At 47.0% G+C, this 27,928-nt stretch overlaps 2 long non-coding RNA genes and 1 other non-coding gene across 5 annotated transcripts; 1 reads left to right on the top strand and 2 right to left on the bottom strand.

Moving 5' to 3' along the window:
- Positions 1-4,398: 4,398 nt before the first annotated feature.
- LOC131896945 (uncharacterized) lies at positions 4,399-9,208 on the bottom strand. Of its 3 annotated transcripts, none has more exons than XR_009375551.1 (5): positions 9,127-9,208; positions 7,475-7,636; positions 5,177-6,231; positions 4,911-4,982; positions 4,399-4,782 (listed from the first exon to the last, which is right to left on the bottom strand). It is a non-coding gene; the product is annotated as an uncharacterized LOC131896945 (long non-coding RNA). The 3 variants fall into 3 exon arrangements; XR_009375552.1 differs by having other exon boundaries at positions 4,911-4,979; XR_009375553.1 differs by having other exon boundaries at positions 4,399-4,967.
- On the bottom strand, positions 5,788-5,860 carry Trnam-cau (transfer RNA methionine (anticodon CAU)). The gene has a single exon. It is a non-coding gene; the product is annotated as a tRNA-Met (tRNA).
- Positions 9,209-16,446: 7,238 nt separating the features above from the next.
- Positions 16,447-19,774, top strand: LOC131896960 (uncharacterized). The gene is made up of 2 exons (XR_009375554.1): positions 16,447-16,530; positions 19,394-19,774. It is a non-coding gene; the product is annotated as an uncharacterized LOC131896960 (long non-coding RNA).
- The last annotated feature ends 8,154 nt before the right edge of the window (positions 19,775-27,928 follow it).

Raw genomic sequence — 27,928 nt, 5'->3', positions numbered from 1 at the left:
TGTGTGGTGCCCGGCTGTGATTACGTTTTCTGGGGTCACTAAGAGTAACCTTACAGTAAACAGTGCTAGACATAGATTAACTGTGTGGTGCACTGCTGTGATTCGGTTTTCCGGGGTTACTAGGAGTGACCTTACTGCAAACCAAATGCATCTGGAAAATGATCTCCTTTGTCCACAAATACCACCCTGTCTTTGTGCAAACAGTAGTTTCCCAGGAGCACTCCCTAAGCCTGCACCTTTTCCGTGCTTACAGTAGAGGCATGTGGTGGTGGTCTGCCATAGAAACAGGATGTGGAATGTAGAACATGACGGACGCTTTAGTGAAGGAGCCTGCTGACCCAAAAGCACTCGAGTTCTAAAATGCCGTGGGTCTGCCTGCCACAACCAGCTCTGTGTGTGTGTGTGTGTGTGTGTGTGTGTGTGTGTGTGTGCCTGTGTGAGTTTGTGTGCACTACATACCTGCAGGAGCCAAGAGCTCAGAAGGCGTCAAGTCCCCTGGAACAGGAGTCACAGGTGGTTATGAACCATCACGTAAGTGCTGGGAACCAAACCCAGGTCCTTTGCAAGATTAAGGGTTGTAACTGCCGGACCATCCCTTTTAGGTCCTTTTGAACTAGAATTCAGACCTAGTCAACTTATCTTTGTGTGTGTGTCCTTGGACATAGAATTGTAACACCTCATGTTTTAATGTTTCCATCCTTGTAGCAAAAGGCATTTAGGACTACTCTGGCCCTAGTAGTTTGGGCATGACAGTTTTCTATGCATTGTCGTGTTTTCTGAATCCTGCAGTAATCTTGAGGCTTTAGCAGCCTTCAGACCCTGGCAGAGTAGCCACAGGCTCTGAGTTGGCATTTCAAAGGTTATCATATTTAATTAAATATATAAAAGACATTTCCAATGATCTCTTCCTGCTTCTTAACACCATGTCCAGAGTCTTACCCAGAGTTTTTCGTTTGTTTTCTTAACATTTTTTGGACTTTAAAAAAAATAATAATGTAAATTCTCTGCAATTGAATAGACATTGAACTTGACCAAAATGTTTCACATTCTGATTGCATCTAAAGAATTTCTAAGGTGCATTCTTGAGTGTCTGAATGGCTTCTGCATAATTGCTGTTTGTAAGACTTCTCTTTGGCACAAACTGTATAATATTGGGCTTCAGCTAAGTCCACATCTGGCTACACTCCAACATGATTGGGGGGCTGTACATATATATATGTGTGTGTGTGCACGTGGAGACAGAGGATAGCACAGGGCTATGCATACATACATGTACATATGTACATGCATGTGTGCACATGAAGACCAGAGGACAGCACAGGGCTATGCATACATACATGTACATATGTACATGCGTGTGTGTGTGTGTGTGTGTGTGTGTGTGTGTGTGTGCACGTAGAGACCAGAGGACAGCACTGAGCATCGTTTCCCAGGTTCCATCCATTTTGTTTTCTGAGACAGGGCCTCTCACGAGCCTGAAACTTAGCAAATAGGCTAGGCTGGCTGGCCAGTGACCCAGAGATCCCCCTGCCTCCACCTCTCCATCTGGAACATGCCATGCCCAGACTTTTTTTTTTTAATGTGGGTTCTGGGGATTGAACTCAGATCCTCACGTTGGGACTTTACCAGCTGAGCTTTACCAGGCAGCCCCTGTGGTGTGAACTGATGGGTGTTGAATCAGTTATACTTGACCAGAGGCCTTTCCCTGTCTATTTCCATTCATTCATTCATTCATTCATTCACAGGACTTCTCTCAGGTACTGAACAAGATTTGAGCATTTTGGTAAAGGCCTTTCCACAGTGACTGCAGCAGCAGTTGACATGAACAAGGACTGTGCATGGCTTGATTTATGAACATGGGTGCGCTTAGCAGAGATGCTGAATTTGACCCTTAATCTCATTGTACCGGTCTGGGTCCAGTCCACACAACTAAGCAGGGCAAGTGTACCAAAAGACATCATAAACTCAGAGGGAAACAAGTATAGATGAGAACACTGGAGGGTACCAAAGGCCCAAGAAGAGTATGCCAGGACAGACTTACAAGGGTCACCTTTCTACCTGAGCTAGTCTCTGTCCCCAGACAGCAGGAAACAGTGTCACAGTGTCGGGGACCCACACTGTCCCAACCTGACAGCTGAGCATGCACAAAGATTCAGGGTGGGCAGACCCACATCCTGGGCCTTAGGTTGGCCCACCTTAACATCTACCCCATCTATGACCTGCTAGAGTGTGTAAAGGGGCTGGCCCTGTGGAACGATACCCACAGGATCTCCATGACCTGGGGCAACAGCAAGATATCTGGGAGGAGTTTCGGTGAGGGTCCAGTGATGATGTTGTACCAGAGACCTTGAACCAGACCAATGACTCACTGCAATGGACATTTTGCGGATGGGGCTGAATGGACAAAAGGGTATATACTGTGTGACATACCCCAGCTCCCAATGCCACTAGGATGAATGAAGAGGTGATGGAAAGATGGAGGAGCAAAGTAGGTTGGTTGGTTGGTTTTGTTTTTAATTAATTGGGGGAGCATACTGCAGGGGTGAGGGGCAGATATGGAGGGACTGGGAGATGAGTGGGATTGGGGTGCGTGGTGTGATAATCCCAAAGAATCAATAAAGATTTATGTTTAAAAAAAAAAAAGATTCAGGGTGGGATGACCATACCAGAGGACCATGGGAAACAAACTTCATGCACAGACAAACCAAGGCTGGTGGTTATATGCTCAAAGTGCACCTGGTAGCTGGGACCTGGAACCTGCCCATGCTGGGTTGGGCCTGCAGAGAAGTACTCATCAATCAGGAGGCAGGTACACTCTCCTCCAGGATGCCCCTGAATCTCCGTCCGTCTGTCCATCCATCTCTGTCTCTGTCTCTGACACACACACACACACACACACACACACACACACACACACACACTTTGCTGAGACAGAAGCGAGAGTAAGCAGAACCACACAGCTAGATGGCAGCTTCACAGAACAAAGAGGCCTCCAGGGCACCGCTGCAGAGCAGGATCGGCAGGAACACTACATCAGCGCTGCTCAAGCTTTCTTGGTTGGTTGACAACCTAGACTCAATATTGGCCTCTGTTTGGTAAAACTGAGATGCCAACATTTGTCCGGCTTGATATAGAGCCTACTCTTTAAACTGTAGGTCATAACCTTATATGGAATCCTGTCGCTGAATGTGGGGGGTCATGAAACTTCGACAACAGGAAGAAGTTTCTGAACATGAGCAACCAAAAATGAGTCCAATATCAAGTGCATGATGATTCTGGTGCTTATCCATATTGTGACATCACACAGCATCACTGTATCAAGTGCATGATGATGCTGGTGCTGATCCATATTTCGACATCACACAGCATCACTGCAGCCTCCATTCTGAACACACGTGTGCACTTTGCACTGTGCATTATGTCAGACTGTGAAATGTCAATGACCACTGCTTAAAACACCTGGGCTATGGTTCAAGATTATTGTATATTATAACTTCCAAGGTTTTTACTGCACGGGGTAAGTTTTTTTTGTTCTTGTAGAAAAATAATGGCTTAATTACAGAAACAAACTTTTAATATATTCCTACTGTCACCCCTCAGCGTGCAAGCATCAAATTGATGTATTTTAAGATTGTATCATAGTTAAACTATTTGATTTGAAAAATGGCTGCAGATATGGCTCAATGTTAGAGTGTTGGAATCTTCCCAGCAATGTCAAAATTACTGTTCAAGTTTAAAAAAAAAAATCACTAAGCAAATTTTGGCTAGAGATTAAGTCAGAATTTCCAACCATTTCTGAAATGGCCCAGAACATACGTTGGCCACTTTGTACTACATATTTATGCAAAGCAGGGTTCTCAACACTGATAATTATAAAATCAAAATATCAACTTTGTGAGGTGTCTTGGGTGTGTTCCTGCTTTCTTAGACAGAACTTGACAGACAGCCCAGGCTTGCCTCAGACTTTCTGTGTGTCTGAGAGTGACCTTGAACTGATCTTCGTGGCCCCACCTGCCAAGTGCCGTGGTGACAGGCACACGCTCCCCTTCCCAAAAAAATATCAGTCAACTCTGAAGAAGGCTGAAGATAATCTACACATTACAGTATCAAATTCTCAGCCAGGATTTAATTCACTGTATAAAATTCAATAAGTGCTTCCATCATACTGGCATGCCGATTTGCTTTTATCTTTAATAAATGGTTAAATTATATATGTATACATAGAATTGGTGTTAAAAACTAGTTTTAAAATAAAAATACCCCCCTCGGCCTACCAGGAAAATGGTGGACATTCAAAGCATTCTTATCATGATCTTACAACTCCCCCAAACACAATCAAGTTATTTTTCAACTTAAAAAAAAACTGAAATAAAATTGTAGTTTCTTCTCATATTTATTCATATTTATTTATTTATATACTTATAAACCCAGGGTCATGCAAAAATTTCTCAAGCCAAAAGGGAAGGGATCATGAGTGGAAAAATCTTAGAAATCCCCGGTGTGGACAAGGATCTTCAACGACATGACCCCACACACCACCCAACTCCAGGCTCTGAGCCCAAAAGACGGCTTTCGTTCAGTAAGGCATCCAACGGCGAAATCATCCGCAAAGCTGAGAAACTCCGTGGTGGCTCCGCTGGCCACCAGTGACAATAAGAAATGTCACCACCTATAGTCGTAGTCTGTGGGAGCAGGGACCCAACGAGCTTTCCGATCCCCCAAGTCAGCAAGGTGCAGCGAGCCAGTAACAGTCAGGGCCCTTTGGCTGTTGACTATGTGTCTCTAAGAACGAAGCAGACGGGCAGACTTCTAAGTGTAGCTTGGTGTGTGTAAGAGGAAGACCCCAGACCCCATGGCCCAGAGCCCTACTTGAGTCACACAAGGGGACCTGAGGCTCAGTTTCCACTTACCCTAATTCCCGTATCCCAGGCCCCAAACCTCTTGCCTGAAGGGGAGGCAGAGTCTCCCTAAGGAAGGACCTGCTGTAGACCGGTGCTCGTTCGCTAAGTGTTCTCTGAACCCCCCTCCGCCCCACCACCACCCCGCCTCCCCCCCGCGCTTCCCCTCCCCCCCCCGCCCCCCCACCACCACCCCGCCCCAGGACTCTTTATTGAAGGAAAAGAAGGAAAAGGAAACCCCAAGCTGTCAGGGATTCCTCGACTACGAGCTGACTTACCTGCGCACCACTAAAGTTGGGGCTGCTGGCGATCCAGGGGGTCTTCGGGGGAAGCGGAGAGAGCCAGGAAAGCAACCTGTGCCTCTCTTCCGAGTACCTGGATCGGCCACTGAACTAAAAATGACACCCCGGGAAAGGACAGACTCCCCACACTGCCCCACGACCCACGGAAGAAGGGCTGTTACTCCGGGAAGAGTCCTCCCTGCCGCAGTTATCCAGGGCAGGGTTGCAGTTTGGAAGGTGGGGTGGGTTACTCCTGACACATGCCCACCTAACGTGCGGCATGACCTGTAGGTGGCCCGGCAGCCGCCTGCCTGCAGGAGTGGCCGAGGCCCCTGGAGTCCTCGCACCTGGGCGGGTCCCCACCGCTCTACGGCCCGGCTCCGCGGAGAGAGCCCCGCACGGCTCGCAGTACCCATCTCTGCACACCCTCAGCAGTACACCCTCCCAACCCGGGGCTGTCCTGGTCCCCACCGATCGCCAGTTCATAAGGGCAAGGTCAGGACAGGGCCAGGGCCAGGCCCGCCTAGAATGTTCCAGCCACTGCGGGCCAGTGCAAGACACTCTGCTCTGCTACCGCGTCACCTGGTAAAAGGGCACCAAAAGTATTGTGCCCCGTGTGAGGATCGAACTCACGACCTTCAGATTATGAGACTGACGCGCTACCTACTGCGCTAACGAGGCACCTAGACGCTGCTTCCGGCCTGATTCTGAAGACTCCGCTGGACGTGCCCAGCGCGCATGCTCAGAGACTTGGCGTTTCTTTTAGCTGTGTTCTCCTTCCAGAACCCCAGAGGTCCCTGCCCCTTAGGGATCTGCGGACCTTCGCTCGTGTCCCTCTGTCCGTCACCAAACACAATGGGTTGCTAGCTAACATTGTCCTGGTAAGGGGGAGCAAGGGAGAGAGAGGCTGTGGTGAACTCACTTTTGTATAGCGTTTACACACTCGTGATCTTAGGAAACACGTATTAGGCACCTACTGTGTTCCCGGCCTCGTTCCGGATGCTGGGTTCTCAGGGGACACTCTTAGCCCGGAGCAGCTGAGCGGAAGGAGCCTACGGTAATAATTTGCAAGCATGCGCGTGCCAGTGCACACTGTTCTGCGCCCCATCCCCACCTCCACTCCTCAATCTCCCAGTGCAGATTCCACAAGGCTTTCTCCTGAGGTCACTAGGAGCTCTGGGTGGTCCAGCTCCGGTAAGGGTACAAGCCCCAGACCTAGCACCTGAGCGTCTCCAACCAAACCCCACCCCACCCCACCCCACCCCATGGCTCTTTACAAAAGCTCATTTAAATGCACTCTATGAAAAAAAAAAAAAAAAAAAAACTTGTTGCTGGGAAACGGCTGGGGTTCTTGTTCTCACTGGCGTTATCAACAACACACAACTACTAAAAGAAAAAGAAAACCAGCCAGACTAAGGCTAGAGATTTGCCAATTTCGCCACTATTCTGTTGGTGTTTGGGTGAGTGGGCTGGCTGAGTGTGTGGGATTATTTGAGACAGGGTTTCCTATATCCCAGGTTGGCCCGGAACTGGCTATGTGGCTGTGGACCGCCTTGAGTTTCTGAGTTTCTGCCTCCACCTTCCAAGTGTTGGGAGGTGTGCCGTGCTTGGCTAACATTTAAATGGGAGTAGGAAGTGAGCCTTGGTCGTGGGCAGACGCGCTGGGAGCTGAAGAGTGAGAGCTGAGGCAGTTTAGAGACTGGCTGACCGGACTGAGGCGGAGGGATCCCGGCCCCAGGGAGCCTTAGAGGCTTTCAGGGGACCTCGCAGAGGAGGAGCCTGAGGACATTCATTGCCCAGTTCTGCTAAGGGCACCCAGACTAGGAAAGCATAGGTTGGGATGCCGAGGGTACACCTGACTCTAAGGAGGAGCAGGCATTCCATGTGACTGCAGACACTGGAGTTAGGGGGAAGGGGGATCTCACCAATTTAGGGGAAGCCCCCATGCCACGTGTGTGTGTGTGTGGGGGGGGGATAGTCAGGGGCTCACCAGACCTAAGGGAGTGAAGCTGGGACAAGCATGCAGGAGAGTTGTCCAGACTCTAGGAAACCCTCCAGGCCTGGGAAATCTCGCACCCACAGCTAGCCCTGGGAAGACCTCAAACTAGATCATCCTTGGGAATCCCATAGAAGGATTCTGCTCAGGTTGGGCTACTGGAGGAAACCCTGCTGGCTGCAGACTCCAGATCCCAGGCAAGTGGAGGTGTGCATTGCATGCCAGCAAACAGACCCGCTCAGGGGCCTGGCAGTCCCCGGACAGAAAAAACACCCGCGTAGACAGCACACCGTGTCTACTTTGGTTCCGCGATGTGCTGAATAGCAGAGAACTGGAAATAGCCCGTGTCCTCCGAAGGGTCAAGACATCAAGAGGCAACAGGAATAAGTATTCATCAGTCCAGGCTGTAAGGGACAACCAGCAAGGACAGCCAATACAGGTCTGAGTATGGGCGACCTCCTCTGTAAAATAAATGGGGGAGGGGGAGGGTGGCTCCTTCATGTGTTAGTGTTTGCTCACTAAGTCGCAAAACAAAACCTATAATACTAAAATCAATGAATGAATCTCGGAGGGGTGGAAAACGTATAATTCAGGGCAGTTTGAATGAGAATGGCCCCCAGAGGCTCCTATGCTTGAATGCTTGGTCCCCATTGGTGAACTGTTTAGGAAAATTTGGGAGGTGAGGGGTTGTTGGAGGAGGTGTCCACGCCCAGCCCTATCTCGAAATCTCTGCCTCCGTGATGCAGGTAAGATAGAAGCTCTCAGCTACTGCACCATGCCTGGACGTTGCCATGCCCTTCACCGTGATGGTCATGGATTAATCTTCTGGAACTGTAAGCAAGCCTCCAATTAAATGCTTTCTTTTCTAAGTTGCCTTGGTTAAGATGTCTTTTCACAGCAATACAGCAGTAACTAAGACAGGGTCCCACTCACTAGCAAGGACTGTAGGGAGCCTTTGAGTGTGTGAGTGCATGCCCAGCAGCACTCCACATGGATGCTCCAGATGGAGCCTCTGGCTCTGTGTGTGTGTGTGTGTGTGTGTGTGTGTGTGTGTGTGTGTGTGTGTGTGCAATGAGTCCAGAATAAAGGGTGGAAGGTGTCCCACATCCCACAGGGTCCCAGGCTTGGCTGGAAGTAAGTGAGCCGTGTCTCAAGAGCCACAGGCTGACAAGGCTTTCCAGGCTATATCTTGTGGGATTCCAGAAACAAGCTTTTCCCACCTCCCACCTGTGCGCTGACTCCGTCTGAGAACACCTGACTTCTCAATGGAGACTCTAAAGCCAGAAGGGCATGGACAGATGTTCTACAGACTCTAAGAGACCACAGATGCCACCAGCCCAGACTACCATATCCAGAAAAATATTCAGTCACAACAGGTGGGAAAAGAAAGACATTCCACAAGAAAACCAAATTTAAGTATCAACCTACAAATTCAGCCCTACAGAAGGCGCGAGAAGGAAAACTTCAACCTGAAGAGACCAACCATACCCGGGAAAACACAAGGAATAAATAATATGAGACCAGCAAATGAAAAGAAGAAGGGAGAAATCCATACCACAGCAGCAAAACGATGGGAATCAGTACACATTGCTCATTGCTAACTCTCAACATCAATGGTATCAGTTCTCCAATAAAAAGACACAAACTCACAGAACAGATTCAAAAACAGAATCCATCCTTTTGCTACATCCAAGAAAAACACTTTAACATCAAGGATAGACATCACATCAGGGAAAATGATGGAAAACGATATTCCAAGCAACTGGACCTAAGAAGCAAGTGGGTGTAAATCTGATAAAATAGAGTTCAAACCAAAACTAATCAGAACAGATAAGAAAGGACACATATTCATCTAAGAAAAAATTCACCAAGGAGATATTGCAATTCTTAACATATATAACATAACCAAACAAAAGGGCACCCTAGCTCACAAAAGAAACACAACATATACCTAAAATCACATATTGACTCTCGCACAGTGGTAGTGGGTAACTTCAATACCCCACTCTCACCAATATCCAGGTCATCCAGACAAAAACTAAACAGAGAAATTCTGGAACTAACTGACATCATAAACCAATGGACCTAACAGATATTTACAGAACAATTCACCCAAACACAAAAGAATGTACCTTCTTCTCAGCAGCTCATGGACCTTTCTCCAGAATTGGCCACATCTTTGGCCACAAAGCAAGTCTGAACGGGTGCAAGAAAACTGAACTAATACTCTGCATCCTATCTGACCACCACAGAATAAAGATGGATATCAACAACAACAGAAGCCTACAAACTCATGGAAACTGAACAACTCGCTACTGAACGAAAAATGAGTCAAGACAGAAGTAAAGAAATTAAAAACTTTCTAGAACTGAATGAAAATGAAAACACAGCATACCCAAACTTACAAGACATAATGAAGGTGGGTCTAAGAGGCAAGTTCATAGCACTAAGTGTCTACATTTAAAAAATGGGGAAAGTTCATACTAGTAATTTAACAGCACACCTTAAATCTCTAGAACAAAAAGAAGAAACCATACCCCAAAGGAGTAGATGGTAAGAAACAATTAAACTCAGTGCTGAAATAAATAAACTAGAAACAAGCAAAACAACACAAAGAATCAATGAGACAAAGAGTTGGTTCTTTGAGAAAATCAATAAGATTGACAAACCCTTAGTCAAATGAACTAAAAAATGGAGAGAGAAGATCCAAATTAACAAAATTAGAGATGAAAAGGGAGACATAAAAACAGCTACTGAGAGCTGGGTGGTGGTGCACGCCTTTATTCCCAGCGCCTGGGAGGCAGAGCCAGGCAGATCTCTATGAGTTTGAGGCCAGCCTGGGCTACAGAGGGAGCTCTAGGACAGGCACAAAACTACGCAGAGAAACCCTGTCTCAAAAAAAAAAAAAAAAAAAAAAAAAAAGGTTTGGTGTGTTTTTATTTCTTTTTGAGTGGTGTTTTATTTTATTTTATTTTATTGGTGTTGGTGGACTTTGTTGTTATACTGTGTTTTTGTCTGTTTTTTTGAGAAAGAGTTTCAAAGCTACACAGAGAAACCCTGTCTCGAAAAACTAAAAAAAAAAAAAAAAAAAAAAAGAGAGAGAGAGAGAAAGAGCTTGAAGTTGGGTAGGTAAGAAGAGGGAGAGAATGTGGAAGAACTTGAGGGAGGGGAAGAATATCATCAAAGTATATTTAAATTTAAGAAATTGTTTTAAATAATAAAAAAAGTTAACTCAATTAAAAATGGGGTACAGGCTGGGCAGTCTTAAATTAAAGCCACAAACACCTTTAATCCCAGCACTCAGGAGGTGTCTCTGAGTTCAAGGCCAGCCTGGTCTACAGAGTATGTTCCAGGACAGCAAGCACTCTCTCTCTCTCTCTCTCTCTCTCTCTCTCTCTCTCTCTCTTATTTTTATTTTTCCAGACAGGGTTTCTTTATGTAACAGTCTTAGCTGTCCTGGAACTTACTTATGTAGACCAGGCTAGCCCCTAATTCACAGAGCTCTGCCTGCCTCTGCCTCCCAATTGCTGGGATTAAAGGTGTGCACTGCCCCCACCCAGCAAGAATTCTCAGAAGAGGAAACTCAAAAGACTGAGATGAACTTAAACAAATGTCAATATCCTTAGTCATCAGAGAAATGCAAATCAAAACTACTTTGAGATTTCCTCATATACCAATAAGAATGGCCAAAATCAATAAAACAAATGACAGCTCATGCTGGCAAGGACATGGTGTAAAGGGAACACTCATCCATTGCTGGTGGGAATTCAGACTAGCACACTCACTGTGGAAATCAGTGTGGCGGTTCCTCAGGAAGATGGGAATTGATCTACCTCAAGATTTAACCATACCACTCTTGGGTATATACCCAAAGGATGCTTCATCCTACTACAGAGACATTTGCTCAACCATGCTCATTCATGTTCAACCATGTTCTATTCAAAATAGCCAGAAATTGGAAACAACCTAGATGTCTGTCAGTGGATGAATGGATAAAGAATATGTGGTACATTTACACAACAGAACATTACTCAGCCATTAAAATAAGGAAATCATGAGGTTTATAGGTAATGGATGTAACTAGGGAAAAAACTCACCCTGAGTTATGTACTCAGCTCCAGAAAAACAAATAGAGTATGAATTGTTTTTCATACATTACACGTGAATGTTAGCTGTTAGGTCATTAATAAGCAAGCTACAAACCATATAACCACAGAGGTCAGTAAAGAATAAGGGACCGGGAGGTGGGGAAGGATGAATCTCCCTAGGATGGAGAAATAGAATAGCTATGGGTGGACGGGGGAGGTGGGGCTGAAATGGGAGGATAAGACAGGGAAGAGGAGAGCAAGGGAAAACTGGAGGACAGCTAAAACTAAGGACCATTTGAGGGGTCATATAGAAACCTATTTTATATATAAATGAAAGCCACCAAGTGGCGGGGAGGGGCTTGGACCTGCCTTGGCTCGGTGTGCCGGGCTCTGCTGACTCCCCATGGGAGACCTTGATTTTGGGGATGTGGGGATGTGGGGTGGCTTGGGAGGGAAGACTGTGGGGTGGGAGGAGGGAGGAGGTGAGATCTGTGGGTAGTACGTAGGGTGAGTGGAAAATTTCTTAATAAAAAAAAATTAAAAAAAAAAAAAGAAAGCTACCAAATAACAGGAGACAGACCCCCAACTGGACGTCTGTTGTCACCAAATGAAGTTTGCAGTACCCAGATTGGGGTGCATCCAATCGCGTTGTTGTCCAAAGGGGTCCCATGGGAACCTGCAAACAACCCAGACTATTCCCAAGGATATTGGTGGCTCTCCACAAATTGAGAGTAAAGCCCTGTTACTGAAGACAACACCTGCACACTTCATTGAACATGGAGAAGTCAAGCTGGCCCTCCCTAGAGCCTTCACCCCTACAGACTACAATAGTACTGGTACTGGAAGGTCCTCTGCATGCTGCCCAAGGAGAAAGGCAAACACTAACCAAGCTACAAACCCTTCACTCTACGATGGTGACCTGCCTGCAAGGTATGCCAGGGCAATGGTGCCACGAGGCTTATAGGAGCAACCAACCAATATATGATCTAAGTCCCACTCTATGAGATACAATCCATACCAGTGCTGCTTGTGTGGACCAGAACCTGAGACTAGATAGGCTAGGGACTAGGAACAATAGGGGAAATTCAAGTACCGCTGTCCTGCTAAAGGAATTTAGCAATAAAATGACTCCTAACAATATTTTGCTATACTCATAGACCTGTGCCTTGCTCAGCCATCATCAGAGAGGCCTCTTCCTGCAGCAGATGGGAACAAATACAGAGATCCACAGCCAGAAAATATGCAGAGTGAGAGACCTTAGAACACTAAGCCCTAAAAGGGATGTCTTCATTAAATCCCTCCCATCATGGCTCAGGGAAGCCTGCAGACAGAGAGATGGAAAGAGATGGCGTCAGAGCCAGAGAGGGTGGAGGATGCCAAGGAATCAAGGGCATATAGACACAGGCTGATGCACATAGGAACTCACAGAGACTGGGCAGCGTGCATAGGGCCTGTACAGGTCTGCACCAGATGGGATCTAAGAGCTCGAATGAACACACACCCTCATTCCTAACCCAGAAACTATTTCCAATTGATAGCCTTGCAAATGAAGAGTTAGTTTTCTTCAAGAGAGTCTCAATGGGGGAACAAAGCACTCTGTATTATTATTATTATTATTATTATTATTATTATTATTATTATTATTTTATTTATTTATTATGTATGGAGCATGTATGACTGCAGGCCAGAAGAGGGCACCAGATCTCATTACAGATGGTAGTGAGCCACCATGTGGTTGCTGGGAATTGAACTCAGGACCTCTGGAAGAGCAGTCAGTGCTCTTAACCGCTGAGCAATCTCTATCTCTCCAGCCCATCTTTTTTTTTTTTCCAGACAGGGTTTCTTTGTGTAGCTTTGCGCCTTTCCTGGAACTCACTTTGGAGACCAGGCTGGTCTTGAACTCACAGAGATCTGCCTGCCTCTGCCTCCCGAATGCTGGGATTAAAGGCATGCACCACCACCACCCAGCATTATTATTATTATTATTATTATTATTATTATTATTATTACTTTGGTTTTTCGAGACAGGGTTTCTCAGCGTAATTTTGGTGCCTATCTTGGATCTCGCTCTGTAGACCAGGCTGGCCTCAAACTCACAGAGATCCACCTGGCTTTGCCTCCCGAGTGCTGGGATTAAAGGCATGCACCACCACCACCCGGTGAAAATTAAGCATTTTTTAAAAAAATTTATTTCCTTATTGTATAGTGTTCCACCTGCATGTATGTCTACATGCCAGAAGAGGGCACCAGATCTCATTACAGATTGTTGTGAGCCACCATGTGGGTGCTGGGAATTGAACTCAGGACCTCTGACAGAGCAGCCTATGCTCTTAACTTCTGAGCCATCTCTCCAGCCCAAAGCACTCTTAAGGTCAGGCCCCATGCTCAGCAGTGGTTGGGTCAATAGGAAAGGAACTCAACAGCATCTTTGTAGGTTCTCTGTCTCACAATGTTAAGTCGTGTAGGGGCCCACAGAGGCTCCCTAGTAAGGCCTTACTCAAGGTCAGAAAGTCTGAGCTTTCTGACTGGGGTTCTGAGAGGGCTGCATAATAGGATGATTTGGCCAAAGATGTGGTTACCAAGTGTTTTGAAGGTTCTACACTTATTGGTACTTTATACCTAGACCTTGAATGGGGAGGGATGTCTTTTGCCCCTCCTCTTGCTGATGTATAAAAAGCCCATCATGAATAAACTTGGGATGACGGGGTATTGATCCAGGGCCCTCCCAAAGCTAGCCTGTGTCTCTGTCAATATTTCTTCCTATTATTTCTCAATTCTTCACTCCTCCCTCCAAGAACCCTTTGACAGGTTGGGGCTGGACCCCAACAAAGTCAAGCATTTTTATTTTTATTTTATTTTATTTTTGCCATACAGGTCCTTTGTGTCTATATCATAGCTTTCGGTTTCTACATCTATATGTGTTTCTTGTGCTTTTTCTGCCTCTCTTTTTCTTGTTTGGTTGTTTTATCCTATTCCAATTTGTTCTTGTTTTATCTTATTGTATTTTATTATTATTCCTTAGATGCCTGTTTGTTTTCTAAGGGGAGACAGAAAAGCTGTGGATCTGAGTGGGAGGGGAGGTAGGGAAGAACTGGAAGGAGTAGGGGTAGGGGGTCAGAATCAGAATAGATTGTATAAAAAAATGTTTTCAATAAAAGAAAACAAAAACAAAAATAAATTTTATTTATTTGTTTAATTTTGGTTTTTTTTGAGACAAGTTTTCTCTGTGTTACAGCTCTGGCTATCCTGGAACTTGCTTTGTCAACCAGGCTGGCCTTGAACTCACCGGAATCCTCCTGCCTCTGCCTCCTGAGTGCTGGGATTAAAAGCATGCACCACCACTGCCCGGCAATAAAATTTTTTGTTAACGCATTTTTATTTATTATACAAAAGTTGTGTTTCATTGTGGCATTTTTATTGTCATTATATATAAATGCATCATCAAAACTTGTAAATACATTTATAGATTTAAAGAATGAATATTAAATAAACAACAGAAAATGAATCAGAAACAAATATCTGTGAGATAAATGTGTTTTCTTAACTCCCATTTAATTGGATGTCTGACCAGCTCTGGGAAGATGGGGTCTGCACGGCTCTATTCCTGCTTCTCAGATTTACATATGTACAAGCTGGGAAACTTTGTGCCCATGAAGAAGTCACAAAGGACAGAGAGAATTCTGTCTCCATCTAAAACTGAAATTCTACCCTAACTACACAGTTAGTCCCCAGAGTCACTAATGGAGCCTTACTTTCCCCAATCCACCAGCTCGGACGGGTCCTCGTGGAGATTGGAACTGCAGTCTGTAATAATGAATCACTTTCTCCACCAGTGCTTTCCAGATGCTGTTTACTTGTAGTTTTGGAGATTTTCACAGCCGCATGGGTGGTTGTATCCTGCAGTGTGGGAGGTGGCGGGGGGGGGGGGGGGGGGGGGGCCGCGGCCACAGGTCAGAAAGAGCACTTACTTATCGGACACCCCTTACCCAGCATCTGTCTCCAGTTGTCAGCCCATTTCACTGTGTGTGTGTATATATCTGTGTGTCTGTGTCTCTATGTGTTTCTGTGTGTGCATGTGTATATGTGTGTGTGTCTGTGTGTCTCTGTGTGTGTATGTGTGTGTCTGTGTCTGTGTCTGTGTCTGTGTGTCTGTGTCCGTCTGTGTGTCTGTGTGTGCTGGGATGAGTTGGGCCCAAGGCTGGCTAGGCAGAGTAACTTAATGGAAAGCTGTTAACAATTCCTCGATAGACCCACGCAGGGAGACCATCTGAGAAACACAGGCAACATCCCAATGAGATAATAAAAACACACACTGGAAGGTGGCTGCAGAGATGAAGAGGAAGAGCTGAGTGGAGACACAGTCCACAGGCTCCTCCAGTCCTGGGCTCTGGCTCACCGTCAAGAGATGCCAAGAGTCATTGAAGATAGAATGAGGAGCCCAGAAATGTCCTGGCATCCTCTCTGAGGAGAATAGGGAAAAAAGACCTGTTTGTGAAAAATTAGTAAATTCTGGTTTTGTATATCTTGTATTACACAGATAAAATGTACTAGTTATAAGGGACTGGAGAGATGGCTCAGTGTAACCACTGACAACTCTTCTAGAGGACCCGGGTTCAGTTCCCAGCACCCACGTGGCAGCTCACAGCTGTCTGTAATTCCAAGATCTGAAATACATGCAGACAAAACACAAATGCACATAAAATAAAAATTATAAAGGTGTGGGGCATTTAAAAAACAGGAAAAAAAAAAAAAAGGCCGGGCAGTAGCAGTACATGCCTTTAATCACAAAACTGGGAAGGCAGAGGCAGGCAGATTTCTGTGAGTTCGAGGCCAGCCTGATGTACAAAGCGAGTTCCAGGACAGGCTCCAAAGCTACACAGAGAAATCTTGTCTCCAAGAAAAAAAAAAAAAAGTACTAATTTTGAAATAGATACATACATACAAACTGTATGAGTCAGCTGTGACCACACACTGCCACTTAATGAGTCACCCCAACTTCGGCAAGCTTGATGTTCCGTTTTCTAAAGACAGTTGCGCTGAGATACAGTTTCCACACACAATTCACCTAACGTATACAGTTCAATGAGTGTTGCACCAGTTGAGATAGGAAGGCAGGAGAGGATGGATACATAGAGTGAAAAGCATGAAATCTGACCTGCCTTTCCTGCGCACAGAGCCAGGAGGTCTTCAGACACCACTGCTAAAACCAAAACTTCCCATAAAGACAGTGCAAGATGCCTACGACGACAGGACGTCAGAGACAACAGGTATGCGCTTCCTTCTGCCCAAACGATGTATGACCTTGAGTCTTAAGCCCCTCCCACTCCTAATCTACACAATGCCTCTCATAAATATACCTCATAGTTTTGTTTACCAAAGGAAGTTCTTCCAATTTTAAACCTTGATGTCAATTTCACCCCGTTAACGATGTCATTTAAAAAGCCACAGGATCACATAGACAGCCATTGTAAAGCCAATCCCAGGAGTGACTGTCCCTTGGAAGCCCATGCCCTCGTGTGGGTATGTCTTCTCTTCCCCTAAGTTAAAATATCATTTAAAAAATTCCAACTTAGGGGCTGGAATATAGCCCAGTGGTAGAATGTGTGCTTAGCATGCATAAGGCCCACGGTTCAATCCCCAGTACCACATTAAAAAAAAAAAAATTCCAACTCTGCTTTATACCGCTTTCCCTGAAATAATCGTTTGCTGTGAAACCGAGAGTCCTGATTTTCCCCAAGTCCAGATCTCTAAGGAGGAAGGGGACTTCTCAGGCCGGGGGTGGCAGAGTGAAGCTGTGTCCCCATCTCTTACATTACATATTATGTGTCACAAATCCACGTCACAAGATTTACCATCTTAACCACTTCACATGTAAAATTCAGTAGCATGAAGTACTTTCACAATGTTGTGAAACCAACATTGCTGTTTTGTTTGTTTTGAGGCAAAGTGTCATGTAGCCCAGGCTGGCCTTGAATTTGCTAAGTAGCCAAGGATGATCTTGAACTTCTGACCCCTCTGCCTTCACCCCCAACTACTGGGATTGCAGGCCTGTAACAACATGCCCCATTTTATGTGGTGCGTCAGATCAAACCTAGGGCTTTGAGTATGTCAGGCAGGTGCTCTATCAACTTAGGTATGTCCCCGGTCAGTCCCTGTGTTTCCAAAACTTCCATCATCTCAAACAGAAGCCCTGTCCTTTAAGCAATATCTCCCCATTCCCGCTTTTCAGTCCCTAATGTCCTTTCTACCTCTATGAATTCATCGGGGTCTTTGGTAGGCAGAGACAGGTGGTAGGTGTCCCGTGCCTGATCTAGTCACGGAACACCAGCAGGCAAGCTTGTCTTTTCTTGTTTACAGGTCTGTGGTACCACCCAGCTCCAGGCTGAGGCTGGGTCTCTCCTGTCTTGTGTCCACGGGCCAGCTCTTTTCTAAGCAGGTGTGTCCAACCCATGGCCCCTGGCTTCACGAGGCAAGGACCGCTGTGCAAGCGACCCAACACAAATTTGTAAACTTACTTACAGCATGAGACGCCTGTGCATTTTTTCCCTTGTAACTTTGTAGGTGACAACACAGTGTCCCAAAGTCAAAAGGATGGATATGACTGCAGGACACTGTAGTCAGATTTCTCTTTAGGCCGCCAGTTCACAAATAATGACATAGAGACTTTTTTTTTTTTTTTTTGAGACAGGGTTTCTCTGTATAGCTTTGGAGCCTGTCCTAGATCTTGCTCTGTAGCCCAGGCTGGCCTCAAACTCACAGAGATCTGCCTGTCTCTGCCTCCCGAGGTGCTAGGATTAAAGTCATGGGCCACTACTGCCCGGCCCAAGACTTCTTATTAATTATGAAAGCTCAGCCTTAGCTTAGGCTTGTACCACTAGCTCTTATAACTTAAATTAGCCCATATTTTTTATTAATCTACATTCTACCACATGGCTGTTACCTCTCTCCCATTCTGTATGTCTGACTTATTCCATAGCATCTCCTCTGCACCTCGATTATCTCCCCCTACTTCCTCTTTCTGCCTGAAAGTCCCACCTATACCTCCTGCCTAGCTATTGGCCATTCAGCTCTTTATTAAACCAATCATAGCAATGTACTTTCACAGTGTACAAATAATCCCACAACAGGGCATATTCTTCTTAAAGAGTAGCAGGAGCCCAAGAGACCATATCATGCCAGGTAAGTGCAAAGCCTGTGCTCTTAGCCTGTCCTGTAAAATTCCACTGGCCTAGTGGGGCCTGGTGGAACAGACCTATACATCTCAGCTATGTAGGAGACTGAAGGAGGAAGGTCACAAATTCAAGGCCTGTCTGGTTTACAAAGTGAGTCCAAGGTTATCTTGGGTAATTTAGTGAGCCCTGTCTCAAAATAGAAAGTATAATGAAGGCTGGGAATATAACTCAGTGGTAGAGCATCTACCTGTCTACTGAATATGAATGAGGTCCTGGGTTCAAGCAAATCACATGACCAAGTTCAAAGTCATTGAGTCAGGGAAATACATTCAACCTGAGAGAGAGAGAGACAGAGAGAGAGAGAGAGAGAGAGAGAGAGAGAGAGAGAGACAGAGACAGAGAGACAGAGAGAGACAGAGAGAGAGAGAGAGACAGAGAGAGAGAGAGAGAGAGAGAGAGAGAGAGAGAGAGAGACAGAGAGAGACAGAGAGAGAGAGAGAGAGAGGAGGGAGGAGCCAGAGTTCCAAGACAAGGGAAGGAGGAAGAACATGAGAATAGCAGGGTAACATAACCTGCACATGCATATGTGAGTGAATAGTTCCCTCCGCCCAGCCTCATCCTTAATGCTAGGAAGCAGAGTCCTCCCACAAAAGTGGAAATTAACACCTGGGGTTTAGGTGCATAACTGGGATTGTACTATTCTTATTTCCACTTAACAGTAAGCTGGGACTCTTTCCTTGGTGTCTTAGTCAGGGATCTCTAGAGGATAAAGGGAATTTATTAGAGTGGTTTACAGGCTGTGGTCCAGCTAATCCAATGATGTCTGTCTACCAATGGAAGATCCCACAGGTGCACCTAGCTGCTTGGGTTTTTGTTAATTCCAGATGTAGTCAAGTTGACAACCAAGAACAGCCAGCACACCTGGTAACACACGCAGCTCTCACATTGATCTTTGTAGCTGCCTGGAGTGTCTATGAGAGACCAGGACGACCTGCGCACACACAGAGGAAGGACCCAAGGAGGATGCAGGAGGAGGAAGACAGCCATCTGTCCACATCCAATAAGAGGGACCTAGGGAGAAACAAACTCCAAAGAGACTTTACTCTAATCTGGGCCATTCAGCCTCCAACTCAGTGAGAGAACAAACTTCAGTTGTTCATGCTACCCTCTCTGGGGGCCTTTGTGATGGTGGCTCTAGGTGCCACAGGAAAGTCTTCCAATTCCAGAAGATCTCATTTTCATTAGCAACAAACACAGCAGAAGTATGGATGCTCTTGGACCAGAAATATTGATGTGCTGGATAGTGGAAGAACGTGTGGGCAGATTAAAATAAAAATTGGGGGCCGGGCGGTGGTGGCGCACGCCTTTAATCCCAGCACTCGGGAGGCAGAGCCAGGCGAATTTCTGTGAGTTCGAGGCCAGCCTGGGCTACCAAGTGAGTTCCAGGAAAGGCGCAAAGCTACACAGAGAAACCCTGTCTCGAAAAAACAAAAACAAAAACAAAAACAAAATAAAAATTGGGCCGGGCGGTGGTGGCGCACGCCTTTAATCCCAGCACTCGGGAGGCAGAGCCAGGTGGATCTCTGAGAGTTCGAGGCCAGCCTGGACTACCAAGTGAGTCCCAGGAAAGGCGCAAAGCTACACAGAGAAACCCTGTCTCGAAAAACCAAAAAAATAAAAATTGGTTCTTTCCTATCCTCTCACCCCTAGAAGGATTTTTCATCTACTCAAAGGCTGAGACCAGGAGCTCAGATGGTATGAGACATTGAGACATTTAACCCCTCACCTCTCTCTGTACCTCTGTCCCACCCACAGCTCATTGTCTCCAGCTATTTGGTGGGGATCGTGACTAGCTTAAGAGCTGCCTCTAGCCTGGCCTTGGTCTTTCCTCATACAGTTCCCTGTAGCGACTGCTCGGCTGGAGCAAGGACAGGGGAGTTGGCTGCCACCCTCGGCTCACTAGGACTCCCACTTCTTTCCCAGTAACCTCTGTTTAATCTAAGACTAAACGGAGAGCTGAGAATGAAGAAGGGGCTGAAATTGTGCTATGGTCCTCTGAGATACATAAAGGTCCCAGGGCTGGTGTCTTACAGCTAGGGTTGCAACCTGCCTGGCTAGCCTTGGGTAGGCTCCCATGAGTCTCTCTCGTCTTATTGGTCTGGCTATAACAGGACCGAGGGAAGGGGACAGCCATGTATGCAAGTAGAAGGAGCAGAGGCTTGGAGACAAGGCGTGAGGAGGCAGACTGCTCGGATACGCGCTGTGGGAAACAGCCAGCAGTTCCTCTGCCCTGTGTTCAGGGCATCAGAAGGTCACAGTCCTCCCAGTCCTGGGTTCCGTTTGATGAATGGACAGCCAGGCGGGAGGCAGCATGCTGTTACCGGCAGTGTCCAACAGCCGTCAGCCTGACGGAGGAAGAGGCAGCCTCATCCCTGCTGGCAGCCAGATGTCCCCGAAGGCACTCCACAGGCTCCACATGGCTAGAGTAGCCATTGCTAATGCTCCATTGACTTGGACTACGTCCTGCCAAAGCCTCAGGGCTCCACCACCCATGGGTGGAGCCACATGCTCATGGACCTCAGGTCTGCCCTCCATGGCTCATCTCACCTCACCCCACAGCCAGACATCCTCCCTTATCCCCACTGGCCGCTCCTGAGGCTTCTAACCTTGAGCTAGGTGGAGTCACTCTGTGCTGTGTTCTCATAGTCCCTGTCCTCCCCTGACCTTGACATTCACCCTGACTTTCAGGCCTCCAGGCTTGGCTACAAAGATTCCTTTCCTTTCTTGCGTTCTTTTATATCTATTCTCTCTCTCTCTCTCTCTCTCTCTCTCTCTCTCTCTCTCTCTCTCTCTCTCTCTCTCTCTCTGTGTGTGTGTGAAGAAGTCACACTTCTTCCACCTTGAGATTGCCTTTTACCATATGGCTGATCCATCCTGGTGCCTGGCTTCATGTTTTCTTTTTCTTTCTTTCTTTCTTTCTTTCTTTCTTTCTTTCTTTCTTTCTTTCTTTCTTTCTTTCTTCCTTCCTTTCTTTCTTTCTTTCTTTCTTTTTTTGTTTGTTTTTTTTTCAAGACAGAGTTTCTCTGTGTAGCCTTGGTTGTCCTGGAACTCCCTTTGTAGACCAGGCTGCCCTCGAACTCACAGAGATCTGCCTGCCTCTGCCTCTCAGGTGCTGGAATTAAAGGCACATACCACCACCGCCACCCAGCTCTTCATGGTTTCTTAACTGCCGTCTTTGCTGGCGGTGGGGCATGCTGTGCCTCTGTGGGGACTGGGAAGCCTTGAGGGGTTGAGGATTGACTGCAAGAGACATTCCCTGCTGCAGAGACAGGCCTTCCCTGCTGCAGAGACAGGCCTTCCCTAGAAGACAGGGCCCGTTCATTTCCCTGCCTACAAGTTCATGTGATTGAAGATGTACAAGGTTGCACCCTGAGACTTTTTTATCCCAATGGACCGTTCCACTAATTATCCAGGAGCAGACTCATATTCCCTATCTATTCTCCACGTACCAGATGGGCAGGACAGTAAGAACCCCTAGCCAGAGAAGAAAGGGTTACAGGCTCACCTGGCAGGACCCTCCCACTCCACACCTACTGCCAGGTGAGACAGGTGGTGGTGGGTGTGGGTGTAGCAGCCCTGGGGCCCAAAGCTGAGCCTGCTCCTTCCAAATTCAGACCCAGAACAAGGTAGGAGTTTTGTTCCAGTTCCAGCCCATATAACAGCAGTTGCAGAGGGCAGTGTCTCCTGTCACTACGGGCAGTGCTGGTGCATGGAGCCACGGGGACCCGGTTCCCAGAGCTAATGGGTGTTGCGGCTTTGACATGCCAGCTCACAGGGCTGGGCTGCCCAAGCCCCGTTCCTTTTCACTGTTATCAGTGAAATCAGCTCCCCGACCTTCCTTCAAACGTAATGCTGTGCCTGAATTGCACAACTATCCTTGACAGAGTTGCCTCCTCTGGCTTAGCGGCCTTCCATTAACTTCCATTAATTCAACAGTCAGAAAGAAAGTCTATTTACAGAGTACCTCTTACTAGAAGGTCAGGGACCCAGCGGACATTTGTTCTCCTTTGGCTTTCCCAGAACCACAGCACACCGGCATCCCCACACCTGCAGCAGGCGTTCGTGGAATGATTGAGATGATGCTTGCAACCCTGAGCCTGTAAGTCCTACTACGTAAATAGATCTTTATTTCTGCTCAGCACACACACACACACAGACACACACACACACACAGACACACACACACACACACAAACACACCATGGAACACAGTAAAACATCAAAGAACACATTTAAAAAGCTAAATAAACAACCCACGAGGTGCCAAGAGAAAGACCAAAGAAGAATGGCAAGGGCCACCAGCTCGGTATCTTCGATGGTATTTTCTTTCCTTCTGTTGTGGACAAAGGAATCCATGTTTGTATTTTGTTGTGTCTGCAAATTGTGTAACTGTGCTCACCAGCAACACAAGATGCTATTCTTTAAATGTATACACTGGAACAGGGGAAGTGACTCACCGGGTGAAATGTTTTCTGTGTATGCTTGAGGACCCAAGTTCAGGTCTCCAGAGTCATGTAAAAAGCCAGTTGTGGCGGCATGCATCTATAGGCCCTGCGCCAGGGGAGTGGAGGCGGGCAGATCTCAGGGGCTCGATGGCCAACCAGGATAGCTGAATCAGAGTTCCAAGCTCAAGGAGACCTTGAAGAAAGGTGGAGAAGAAACTGAGGAAAATATCCTGCCATTAATCTCTGGCCTCCACACACTCAGCAGGTGTGCACAGACTTGAATATCTGCACACACACACACACACACACACACACACACACACACAAGTTGATGCACAAGGTGCAACCAAAGTCTCATTCATTGCTGATGGGCATACAGAATAGTTCAGACTTTATAAGACAGTACAGCAGTTTCTTACAAAGTTATAAAAATATCTACCGGGGAACTTAGAAATATTGTCCTAGATAGTTACCTAATTTATATAAGCTTTGTTTATGTGAACTTCTGCTTATGATTATTTATAGCAGCTTTATTCTTTCTTTCTTTCTTTCTTTCTTTTTTTTTTTTTTTTTTTTTTTTTTTGGTTTTTCGAGACAGGGTTTCTCTGTGTAGCTTTGCGCCTTTCCTGGAACTCACTTGGTAGCCCAGGCTGGCCTCGAACTCACAGAGATCCACCTGGCTCTGCCTCCCGAGTGCTGGGATTAAAGGCATGCGCCACCACCACCCGGCAGCAGCTTTATTCTTAAACACTTCTCGAGACAAATAACCCAATGTCCTTTCACTAGGAAGTGGATTAACAAACTATGGTATATCTATGCAATGAAATACTATACAGCAATAAAAATTAGCTAGTTACTGATGCACAGGACGGGTGAACCACAGTGCATTTTGCTAAGTAAGAAAAGAGAAGCCAGAAGCCAGATTCAGAAGTCTAAGCCTGGGTGCTTCTATTTATGAGACATTCAAGGACAAGCAAAGTGTTTTAGGGACAGATCCCTGATTGGTGGTTTCCCAGGGCTGAGGGAGGGTCAGCACTGATGTTGGAAGGACACCCGGAGGTTTTAGTGGTGATGAGAATGTTGTTTGATTATGGTGGTGGTTACGTGGCCGTGGGTCTCAGAACTCAAAGCAGCACATTCACGAAGATGCATTTTAGTGCATGTAAGTGATAGCTTAGTTCTTAAAAAGCTCCTTGGTGTTTACTAAGGAAAAGTAGGAGCTTCTGTGGCCTTTAGTCATGTCAGAAATCTCAAGCAATGGATCTGAAGTCAAAGGTAGGAGACAAAAGAGCCACTCGCCTTGCAGTGGGGGTTCTGGAAATGGCTCTGGGATTTTGTAAGGTGCTAAAGAGGGGGCCAGTGGGGACCAACCTGGAGGGAGGTCTCCCTGAAGAGCAAATGGAGAAGGTTCTGTGGGTGAATGGGGTTTGGGGCCCCTGGCAGGACCCACCCCACCCCCTGAGACACTTCTCCTCCCCACCCACTGCCTTGGCCTCCAGCAGACACAGCTTGGAGAACACCTCACCCTGCCCTGCCTTCGCTGATCTGATTTTATGCAGAAAGCATTGATTGGTGTTGACAGGGAACGATTTGCCTGTCTAATTAATACGCCAACTAATTTTCAATTTAATTGCACATCGCGGGTCACTGGGTAACAAGACTGTATGATTCTCTCACCGCTGCAGACCTTGATGAGAAGTGGCAGGGAAGGTACTGCTCCCCCAGGGCCCAGCCCCTTCCTCTAGATCTTCCCATCGGGTACACAAGCAAGCCCTGGACCCCAGGAGACCCTATCCACACCAGCCACCTTCTCAATCGGGGTCTCTTAACCATTTACTGTTCCAATAGACTTAATGCCTACTTTGTGCTAATCCCTAACCAGTAGGGGTTGTCAAGAAGCCAAGACATGCCCTGCCTGCCCCCACTGCCACCACAAATTTCTCAGGCTCCCAGGGAGGATTCTCACTTGAACTGGTAATTACAAAACCAGGTGTGGTTAAGATTATGCCTGTAACCTCAGCATTCCGGCAGCTGTCACAGGAGGGTCACTACGGGTTTAAACCAGCATGAACTACATCCTGAGTTCCAGGCCAGCCTGGACTAGAGAGTGAGACCTTGTCTCAAACACACATACACACACACACACACACACACACACACACACACACACACACTCTAGCAATTACAGAATCTGGTCTCAGGGAGGAACAAGAGCTTCAGAGAGAAACACAGTCTGGACTCTGCTATTGGGGCTTGAGGAACTTAATCTCCCTATGCCTCGGTTTCTCAGTTTCTTTCTCTGGAAAACATTTTTGGCTACTGTCCTGTTATCCGGTTGTCATGTAGATTAACTTCTACTTTGTGGCCGGGAGGGAGGAGTCTGTCTTGATGTTTCCCCATGAATTCCCTGGTCCCCTATAAACAACACTGGGAAATTAGTTCCCAGCTCAATTAGAAAGAGCTCTGTGATCAACTAGTGATGTCTGCCAAGGGTACAGGGATGGGGCGGGTGAGTGATGGGTACCAACATTCATGTCTGCTGACTCTTCTAATGGATTTCACTAGAATCTCTGGGATCTGTGAAGATCAGGAGCTGGGGACAGGAGAAGCTGTCTTGGGGACAGGAGAAGGGCTCTGAAGAGTTTAGGTTCCACTCAAAGATTCTTATCATTTTTTTTTAAGAGCTGCTTTGTGGGAAAACAGGGGAAAAAATGGTGCCTATAGGTCACAAAGATCTCTCTCAGGGGAAGCACTCAATCATCTATCAAGCTAACACAGAGTTGAGTCCAGATGAGAGGACACCCACATACTGTTGTTGGTTGTTTTTGCCTTTGATCTTTTGGGGGCACCCACCACCCAGATCCCAAGTAAATCATGGCACGGAGGCTTATTACTACTTATGAAGGCCCAGACTTAGCTTGGTTTGTTTCTAGCCAGCTCTTCTTAATTTAGCCTGTCTACCTTTTGCCTCTGGGCCTTTTCCCTTTTCTTACTTCTGTATATCTTTCTTTCTTACTCTGTGGCTGGCTGCGTGGCTGGGTGTCTGGGTGTCTGGCCCCTATTGTCCCCCTCTCCTCCTTTTCTTGCTCTTTCTCCTGCCTTGCTATTGTCCATTCAGCTCTTTATTAGACCAATCAGGTGTTTTAGACAAGCAATGTAACACAGCTTCGCAGAGTTAAACAAACACAACGTAAACAAATGCAACACATCTTCGCATCGTTAAACAAATGTTCCACAGCATAAACAAAAGGAACACACCTTAAACTAATATTCTACAACAACACACTTCTTTCTTTCTGCCCTTCTCGCCCTCCGGGGATGATGAGAGAATCTGCAGAGCTTGAAAGCAGAAAGGGAAACAGCAAGAGTGGGGTTCACAGAGAAATCCCAGTGCCTCGGCTCTGCCAGCTCCTCACTGGGCTCTGCCACCTCTTAGCTGCACGATCTTGGGCCAACTACTCAGTCTTTGTGGTCCTTGGTTTCCTCTTCTGTGTTCTGAAGCCCAGCCACTTGTCCTGCCCTCAACATTAGAGAGCAGGTTTGCCTAAGTATTCCATGATTGTCAAGGATGGAAGAGGTCACAAGGGGTCATTTTAGACAGTCTCCAGTGGAAGGGGTGCACATAATACCCCTTGGCATGAATGGCAAATTCCAAGGGCTTATGCCCTCTGCCCCGGGTCTGTCTCACTAGAAGGGGGACTGGACTTGGGGAAGGCAGGATGTCAGATAATGGCGGGAGAGGTCACAAGTGGGACCCAGGAACCAGAAAGAGGGAGGAGGCTATGGGAGCGGGAAGCAGTCCACTTCCAGGAGCAGGAAGGGAGAGGGCAGAAAGCCAAGGAGGGATGAGTGGCTTTGTCCTGCGGGGACAGGGACTTTGGGAGGAGGGAAGATGAGACAAAGGGAGACTTGTCTGAAACTGTGAACTGGATTCTTTCGTTGTCTGTCCTAAGAGGGAAGAAATCCCTTTTAAAAATCGCTTCTCTTGTCTTTGGATCGGACTTTAAACATGTGACTGTCCTGCTGGACCAGGCCACCTGGGCCACTTTTCTCAGAGCCTGGAAGCCTGGGTCTGTCTTCCCCCTGAGAGTAGCAATGCCCCAGAGGTATCAACTCTTCCCGGGTTCTGGCTCCTCTACTAAACGCACGGTTGCAGTTTCCTGGCACAGGTCCTGAGCAGGCATTGCCACAGCCTGGCTCTAGTCCTCCGGTGCTACCCTCCCACAGTTACATTTTCCTGTGACACACCTGTCACTTTGTCACCACGGGGCTGCCCTGCTTGTGCTCTCAGGCAGGCCAGGTGCTGGGGTAAACCCCGGCATGGGAGGCCCTCCATCACTGATGGGCTGGCAGGTACAGCACCTCAGAGCTCTCAGCCTCCACGTAGGAAAGCTGAGGTGTGACCCTATCTTCATATAGAGAGAACTGAGCCCCTGATGTGTTCCGTCGTGTCCTCGAACCCCAGATGGCCGCTACAGTGGCCTACAAGTTAGCCTGCCCAAGACAAGTGTCCTTCCCTGCTGTTCAGCTCCCCATGTCCCTCCCGACACTTGCCCTCTGGAAGTCCCCTTCCAAGACACCTGTGCTCAATCCCTCATGGCAGCCTATTTCCTGTAGAACCCAATCCAAGCCAGTCAGGCTTCCAGATGTTGCATCCCGCAGCTGGCCTGGATCTGGTCTGGAGAGAAAGCACAGGTTACTTCCACAGAGGTCACAGAGTTCATTCGCAAGTGGTGTCCCTCCTCCAGCCCCCAGATGGATCCCATGGGTCCCCAGGCCAGGAAGTAGTAGCCTGACCAGCAACCATACTTCCCAAAGGTCGGCTTGAGCCCCGGACCTGGAAACTCTTTGTAGACTGAGAAAACAAGACAATGGCAAATAGTAGACAGAGAGACAAGGAGGGAGCGAGCGTGGAAAGGAGGGGTTCTTGGGAGAAGTTTTTGTTAGCCTCATATGAACCCATCAGAGTTTGAGCCAAGAAGCACAGA

The sequence above is a fragment of the Peromyscus eremicus genome, chromosome 20 (genome assembly GCF_949786415.1).
Source record: "Peromyscus eremicus chromosome 20, PerEre_H2_v1, whole genome shotgun sequence".
NCBI classification, from domain to species: Eukaryota; Metazoa; Chordata; class Mammalia; order Rodentia; family Cricetidae; genus Peromyscus; species Peromyscus eremicus.
Note: the sequence above shows the minus strand (reverse complement) of the source record. Positions and strands in the feature narration are given on the sequence as shown.